Here is a 7,509-nt window from a genome sequence, read left to right as displayed (position 1 = left end):
GAGGTATGCAGCGAGGCGCCGCCATCGACGCACATGGCCTCCGTAGCTTTCTGAAATTCTTGGTCACCAGACTCATCGTCTTCTTCGCGATCATCGTCTTTCGGCTTTTTTTCACAGCCCCGGGCGGGCCTCTCCTGCTGTTTATCTTTGCCGCGACGGCCCACCTGGCCGTCACGCTTCTTTCCGGACCCCTCAGCACCGTCCTGGCCTTTCTCCTTGTCCCGCCTCTCATATTTAGCCCTCTGCTTCTCAGCAAGGAGCTTAACCTGTCGGCAGTTCTGGAGATCATGGCCTTTGGTGCGATGGATCTTGCAGTATTGCTTCTCGGAGTTTCCTGGCTTCTCGGGAGCCGCCAAGGCACGGCAGGCGACACATCCGGCAATTTCCTTGCCGGGGTCATCTGCCTTGGTTTTCTTGGCGGAGACGGTGTCGTCAGATCCCTCAACGGCAAGCACGGCTTTACCTTTGCGCTTCCTGTTGCGGCGCCGGCCTTTCTTCACCGGGGCGGCAGTATCCTCATCTGAGGAGTCGGTTTCCACGCCGGCATCTTCGCTGGGGTACTTCCTTCCCTCTTCAGCTCAGGCACATCTGGCAGCAAGAACATAGAGTTCCGCCACATCTTTCACCTTGTTCATTGCCAGCTCTTCGCGCATCTTGCGGTTACGCACGTTCTGATGGAACTTGCTGATGATGGCGGCAGGGTGAACATCAGGGATATTGTACTGTACCCGGCTGAACCTCTGTATATACTTGCACAGACTCTCGCCTCCCTTCTGGGGAATGACGTGCAGGTCGCTTGCTTGGCCATGGGCTTGGTGACCTCCAGTAAAGGCGCCCATAAACTCATGGCACAAATCCGACCAGGAGGAAATAGAGTCTACCGGCAAGTGCATCAACAACGACATGGCGTTGGGTTTAAGAGCCAATGGAAAGTAATTCACAAGCACCTTATCGTTGCGGGCTCCGGCAGCTTGCATCGCGATGGTGTAGATGCTGAGGAACTCAGACAGGTGGGTCTTGTCGTTGTACTTTTCGCCGACGTTAGGTTTGAAGGTGTGGTGAGTGGGCCATTGGAACTGCCGCAGCTCACGGGTAAAAGCCAGACAGCCTACCTCGTAAGGTAGGCCTCCAGGGCTCTCCGGGGCCGGGTGGTTCGCAGCAGGCCCTACTCGCCTGTCTGACTGGTGGCGCGCTCCGCGCCAGCGCTCGATAGTGGTTCAAGCGTCTTCATGGGCTTGTTCCCGAAGAACTTGGTGCTGGTCACAGTGGGTCCGTGGGTCAGACGACGCTATGGAGATGTCGTCGCCAGTGACGTCGCGATGAGCCGGCGTCCGCGGTACCGGATGGGGAAGAGGTGAATGCACCATGGTCGCAGCGCCGCCGGCTTTTCCGCCACTGGTGTGCGGGACTCCATCGGAGCATCGACCCGGGGGCCCCACCGGACTTGGTTCGTCTTTGTTGGCCACTGCAACAAGGCTTCAGATAGTGGCTCTCCATTCGTCGAGTTTCCCCGTAGTGGGCGGAAAGTCGAGGAGCAACTGCGCGCGCGCCAGGGCCTCTGCTGGCGTCGGTGGCAACGGAACCTGCACAGATCGCGACGCGCTTCGACTTCTAACCACGTCAGAAGGAGCTCTATCATGACCCCGCGGTCGCATGCTGTTTTCACCAGCGCTTCGGCGAGCGGGTAGGTCTTCTACGTCCCGGGAGTGGCGCTCGGGGCTCTTCCCGCGGCGATGCCCGTGATCTTTGGCGTGATTACGCCGTTCGTCGCGCGCTGCCTGGGAGGAGCGCGCTGTTGGCGCTGGCGTGGGAGTCTTGGAGGCCCTTGCGTCGCCTTCGGGTGGGGCGGCGATGACCTTGGAAGGCCCAGCTCCACCCGTGGAGGGCCTGGCTCCGCCTTTGGATTTGGCGATGTGTGGCCCGTTAACAGGCGCACAAACATCGCCGCCTCCCAAACTCTGGCTGCTGGGATGGTGTTGGTGTTTGCGAGCAGCGCCCCGGGTCCTTTCTGTGACCGGTCCGCTGCTCGCCCGCGTCGGGATGGGCTTTCCGGCTTCTGACTGGCCAACCGCCACCGTCGTCTTCTTCTTGGGCGCCATGATGATGAAGAAGCGTCGAACTAACTGCTAAAGCCGATTCTCACAACTGCGCCCCCTACCTGGCACGCCAAAGATGTTGGTGGGAACGACACCTATGGGATCACAAGAATCCCTACTACGGTTAGCAGGGCGCGGGGTCGTGAGAAGAGTGGATCAAATACATAGTACACAGTTTGTTTATCTAGGTTCGGGCCACGAGGATGCGTAAAACCCTACTCCTGCTTTGGTGGATGTATATTCCTGTTCTTGAGCTAGCTCTGGGGCATTACGAGCTCCAAAAAACCCAAATCCTCCTCCTGGTCGCCTCGGGCCTCCTTTTATAGAAAAAGGGGTTGTCACAGTGGCACGCAGGAGGTGGAAAGGGTACAGCAATGTGAGGTTATCCCTCGCATTACATGACAAGGCGCATTTAATGCGTCTTGCTTAGGTGTCCTTGCTTTATCGAGGACGAGGGAGAAACCTGTCTCGTCTGTCGCCGCTCCTTCTTGTGTCGACACGCGCCCAGGCTAGCGATGCTTGTGATGCCATGTAGGTAGGCAGACAGCTGAGGTGGCGCAGTGGAGGGTCTTCACGAAGATCTGCATGCCGCCACGTAGGTGCCTGCCCAGCTGGTTGGGTCGGCAGTCGCATGCGTACGGTGGTGGAGGTTTAGTCGGCGTGGGCCTGATGGTGGCCCTGCGGATGTTCTTGGAAAGGGCCTTGCCGGGGCCCCGGCAAGGGTCTTGCCGGGGCGCCTGCTGTCATCCCCGGCAAGGCGCTTGCCGGGGGCCTTGTGGTCTTCCTCGGCTGGGATCCCGCCAAGGGTCGTCATCTTCTATTATACGTATCTGATCTTGAATGTCTTCACAAAGATCTGCATGCCACCACGGGGATGTCTCCCGAATCCTTGCCCCATGGGGGCAGTGGACTCAAGGGTGATTTGCTCCGTAGGCGTGGGGCGAGTTGCCGCGGCAAGGGTCTTGTCGGGGTTGTTAAAACTGTCTACCGACAAGGATCTTGCCGGGGGAGTCCGCTTCATCTCCTTTGTTCTTCGTGGTTTTGGCCTTGGCGTCGTCCTAGTTCCCTTGAGCTTCGGTCTTACCCTGGCTCACCTCCCTTGCCTTGCTTGATGTGGTGGTGCCCGCGGCTCTGACTGCCCGTGCACAGTTATAGGGGTACAAAAAGTGCACCCCTCTTGTTGTACACCGACACTTCATAGTTCTTGTAATCCCAAGATCGGTTGGGAACTCGACAAATTGCTATCTTTCATAGACGACAAACACCATGATTGTATTTGAACGTACGTAGATCATCTGTGTGCTCAACCTCAGGGCAGTCTGTGATTTTTGGAAGTGGAACCCGGTGACGAGTGTACACATTCACAAGTTCCCACTCGCAGTTATACCCAATATAAACAACCCAATATCCATTTGCGCCTGCCCATGTCTTACCCTCAAGTGATGGCATCTTAACATCACACATATCATTATCAAGCGGCATCAACTTGCACAAGGCGACGCTTCTGTCGTCCCCACACCGGCAACCAGCGTCATGGCGAAGAAGATAGCGGAGATCAAACCGCTCCTGAACCCTTGGGTTCTTTGCAATGATGTTATTTGTTGAGTCGAGAATGGACTTGACCGAACCTGCCGTGCTAGCTGAGATGATGATGTTGCACTGATCAATGAGTTCCTCCACCACGTCATCTTTTAGATCGGGGCAAGAATAACGGGGACGTTCCGGCCTGTTCCCTCCATGGAGAAGACGATCGAACAATGGCAGAAGGAAGGGTGAAGGAAAAAGGAGGTAGGAAGAGCGTGCAACAGCAGTTCCAAATCAAGAAGGAAAGGCGAAGAGGCGGTGGACGGTTGCCACGGTACAAGAAGAGGCTAGTGGGGAGCAAATGGTTGCCATAAAGGTCACACCCTGAAGACAAGGCCGAGTGAACCGCATGCCGTATATCGCACACACCTTGATCTGGCTGACCATTTCTTTTGTGTTGCCTAATCACAAACAGTTCATCTGAGTGAACCGTATGTTGTATATAGCACACACCTTCATCTGGCTGCCCGTTACTTTTGTTCCTCCTCATCGCAAACAGTTCACTGAAATGAACCATATGCCCTGCATCGTACACGCAACTAAAATCTAAACCGTGTTTGATGCATCCTCCATCGCAAATGGTTTGCACCTTTCTTGACGGGTTTTTTACATACCCGTTTGTGATTAATGCATCGCACATAGTTTTGTGAAAGGGTCTCACATCATAGTGTCGCGTTAGCAGCATCCTGCAGTAGTGCTAGTTGCTGTGTGCTCTTGTTATCATGGTTTGGCAATAAACTCTCTATACCATATATTATGAACCTGTCATCTGCCAACTATCCTTACTTCTGGAGCCTATTTTTTGTGTACTTGTGCCAGATTATATTAATGCACGCATCATATTACAGCACACATGGGCTCTCTCATCAGAATCCAGTGATAGCACACAAGGGTTTACAGGGATCCCCTATATTAGAATATCCTCTACATTACAAAGATAATCTCACTACTATTTATGTTTTCATGCTTCTCAGATATTGTACATAATCACATTGGATATCAGAATGCACGCATTAGAAGAATATTGTGGAACACTGCAATGACTAACAAAATTGGCACCAAGGCATTGAGTGCCATTCTGGATACAATGAAACTCGTACGCTCCCCACCTGCAGATTCTTGTTCAAAATATGATCCTAATGACTATTCTGACCTCGAGGAGTCGAAGGTAGATGACATGTCTTGTTCACCCATCAAGGTGCATGTTCTAATTTGGCAAGGTTTTATTGATTGCGTGTATCTTGCATAAGGTGTCATGCATTTCTTCTACTTTGTTGCACCACCATCTACTTAGTTTACTCATCATAGATGTCAAGATGCCATGCCCATCCATTATCAATACATATTCCATCTGTCATCATACCATGTTTTTCCACTCAAATGTTGTTCTTGTGCATCAGATATCAAAAAGGAAGAGGGTGATTGCCGAACCTGAAGGAGCAGCAGCAAAGTCCTTGAAAAACATGGTGGTGTCGGAGAAATCAGATAGCACCCCACTTATATTGGCTCTACAATAAGTGACACAAAACGTAGGACTGACTCCAGCGGACTGTACCCATACTTCACTTGCCACACTACTAGGCCCACCACACAGGACCTGCACTCCAGCAAAAGGTATGCCGATTTCAGTTGCCATAGCACCAGCCGTACCATAGAAAATCCCACTCTAGCAAGAAGTACAACAAGTACACCGGCCGAAGACCTATCCCAACTGAAGAGACGGACAATTCCTATAGATTGGAACCCCATTCCAGTTATTCCTAGTTTAAAAGACAATGCTTTCAATGTTGTTAGGGACTACGTGCATATATTCCCATCATAGGAAGATTATAGTGAAGACAAACACAGTTTTCACATTTTCCTGTCCCACTTACGTGTAAGTGTTATTATTCATGGTGATTATTTTCCTGTTTTCTGCTGATTGAACACATCAATGTTTTGCATTACATTATTGTAAGTAGGCGAGGGTCAATCTAGATAGTCATGACAAGCAAAGCTTGCTTGCGCTTTTCAAGGAAGCATTGTAGGAGTATCAGTGTTACCTGAGGAAATCACACTTTGGTGGCAAGTCTATAAATGAATTTCCGGTGAAGTGTCCTATGCTAAATTTAGAAGACATTGAATGGAAAAAACTTGTTATGCACTGGTCTCGTTTCTAGGATGAGGTACTGTCTATGATATCACATGACAATTTGAACTTCTACTTTTTTGCATGTGCCTTACGGATCTCTTTTGCAGGAAATCTGCTCGAAGAAGAATTCTGGTTTGAAAAGGACGACAGGATATCGCAAATATGTTGCCCGCTGCTTTGCTCTTGTTAGTACCTGTTGTCCTGTATCACTGTACTTGCATTCATACCTGGTTCATTATGTGACAGCAATATGCATGATAGCTTTCTTATCAATTTTTCACTCCAAATTATCTGATCTATATGAATGGTTACATTAGTGTAGAATATATCCAATGCTAATGAAAAAGTTTAGCTCTGCATTCTTCTTGTAAGTCCCTGCTATCCTTTATCAGTGTACTTATATTGACAGCTAGTTGTTCATGTCCCATCACTCCGTAGCTTATTTTCATTTTCCCTCCACTTTCTACACATCAGATCTATATTTACTCTTACCATAAGGTTGGATAACACCGATGGTACTGAAGAAGTTTAGCTCTGCATTGCTCTTGGTTGTACCTTTTTCATGTATCGATGTACTTACATTTATAGCTACTTGGTTATGTAGCATCACTCTTCATCTTATCTTAAATATTCTCAATTTTTTCATATATTATCACAACTATATTTACTCTTAACAAAATGTAGAATAAAGGCAATGCTTATCAAGAAGATTCTGTGGTAAACTTCTTGAATTGCCCCCCCCCCCCGCATCAGCATGGACAAGGGCTTTATAGAGCCTGTCTTCACCACTAATGTAAGTTTGTCCTTCTCAAGTCTTCCAACTTTATTGTGTATATTTGGTTAGGCATGACTGCAACAACTGTTTATTTTTGGTGTTTGCATCAAATTGCATGTTTAAAGTTTATTATGTAGTTCATAAACAAAAGTTTATCCTTCTCAATTTAAGTTTTCAGTTGTACAGCCAAGTTCCTTCTTCATACCATGTAAATTAAACTATACAGATCAAGTGATCATCTTTTTCACTGCATGTATGTTGTTGTTCTTGATTCGTAATCCAGTGGTGTGGTGAAGCTACCCACTACAGCACAGTGTCATATTCTGCAATGTCTTAACTATGAAAAATGTCATATCATTCTACTATTATTTAAATCGTCTATTTATTTGCCAATCTGAAATGGGATAAATTGACAGCACACTAACCATTGATACTTATGAGTTCTTGATCTATAATCCAGTGGTGTTGTGAAGCTGCCAACTCCTTCACAATGACATTTCCTTCCATGTCTTAACCTGAACAATACCATATTGTGTTAATGCTATTTTATATTGTGTCACTTTATTCGTCAATAAGAAATGTGATGAATTGTCGGCACTGATAATTATATGTGCAAAACCTGTCATCTGTCTCCTTGTTTCCCTTTCAGAGTGAGGAGGATATAAGCATCAAACAAGTGCAGTCTCATCAACTTGCTCAACTGCTTGCGCTGTAGCTCCCGAGCAGGGCTAACCTTTCTTGAACTCTATTGAAGTGCTGTCGGTTTTATATATTATTTTGTCGACGTGTTTATTTGCACTGGTGGCGATCTTTGATGCCTAGTGTATGTAATCTGCCATCTGCTTGTGCTTTATTATCATAGTGGTGAACTTTGATGCCCAGTGGATGTAATATGCCATAATTTCTTTATTGTATAGTCTAGG

The sequence above is a fragment of the Triticum dicoccoides genome, chromosome 2A, assembly GCF_002162155.2.
Source record: "Triticum dicoccoides isolate Atlit2015 ecotype Zavitan chromosome 2A, WEW_v2.0, whole genome shotgun sequence".
NCBI lineage: Eukaryota > Viridiplantae > Streptophyta > Magnoliopsida > Poales > Poaceae > Triticum > Triticum dicoccoides.
The sequence above is the reverse complement of the archived record's forward strand: the minus strand, read 5'-3'. Positions refer to the sequence as shown.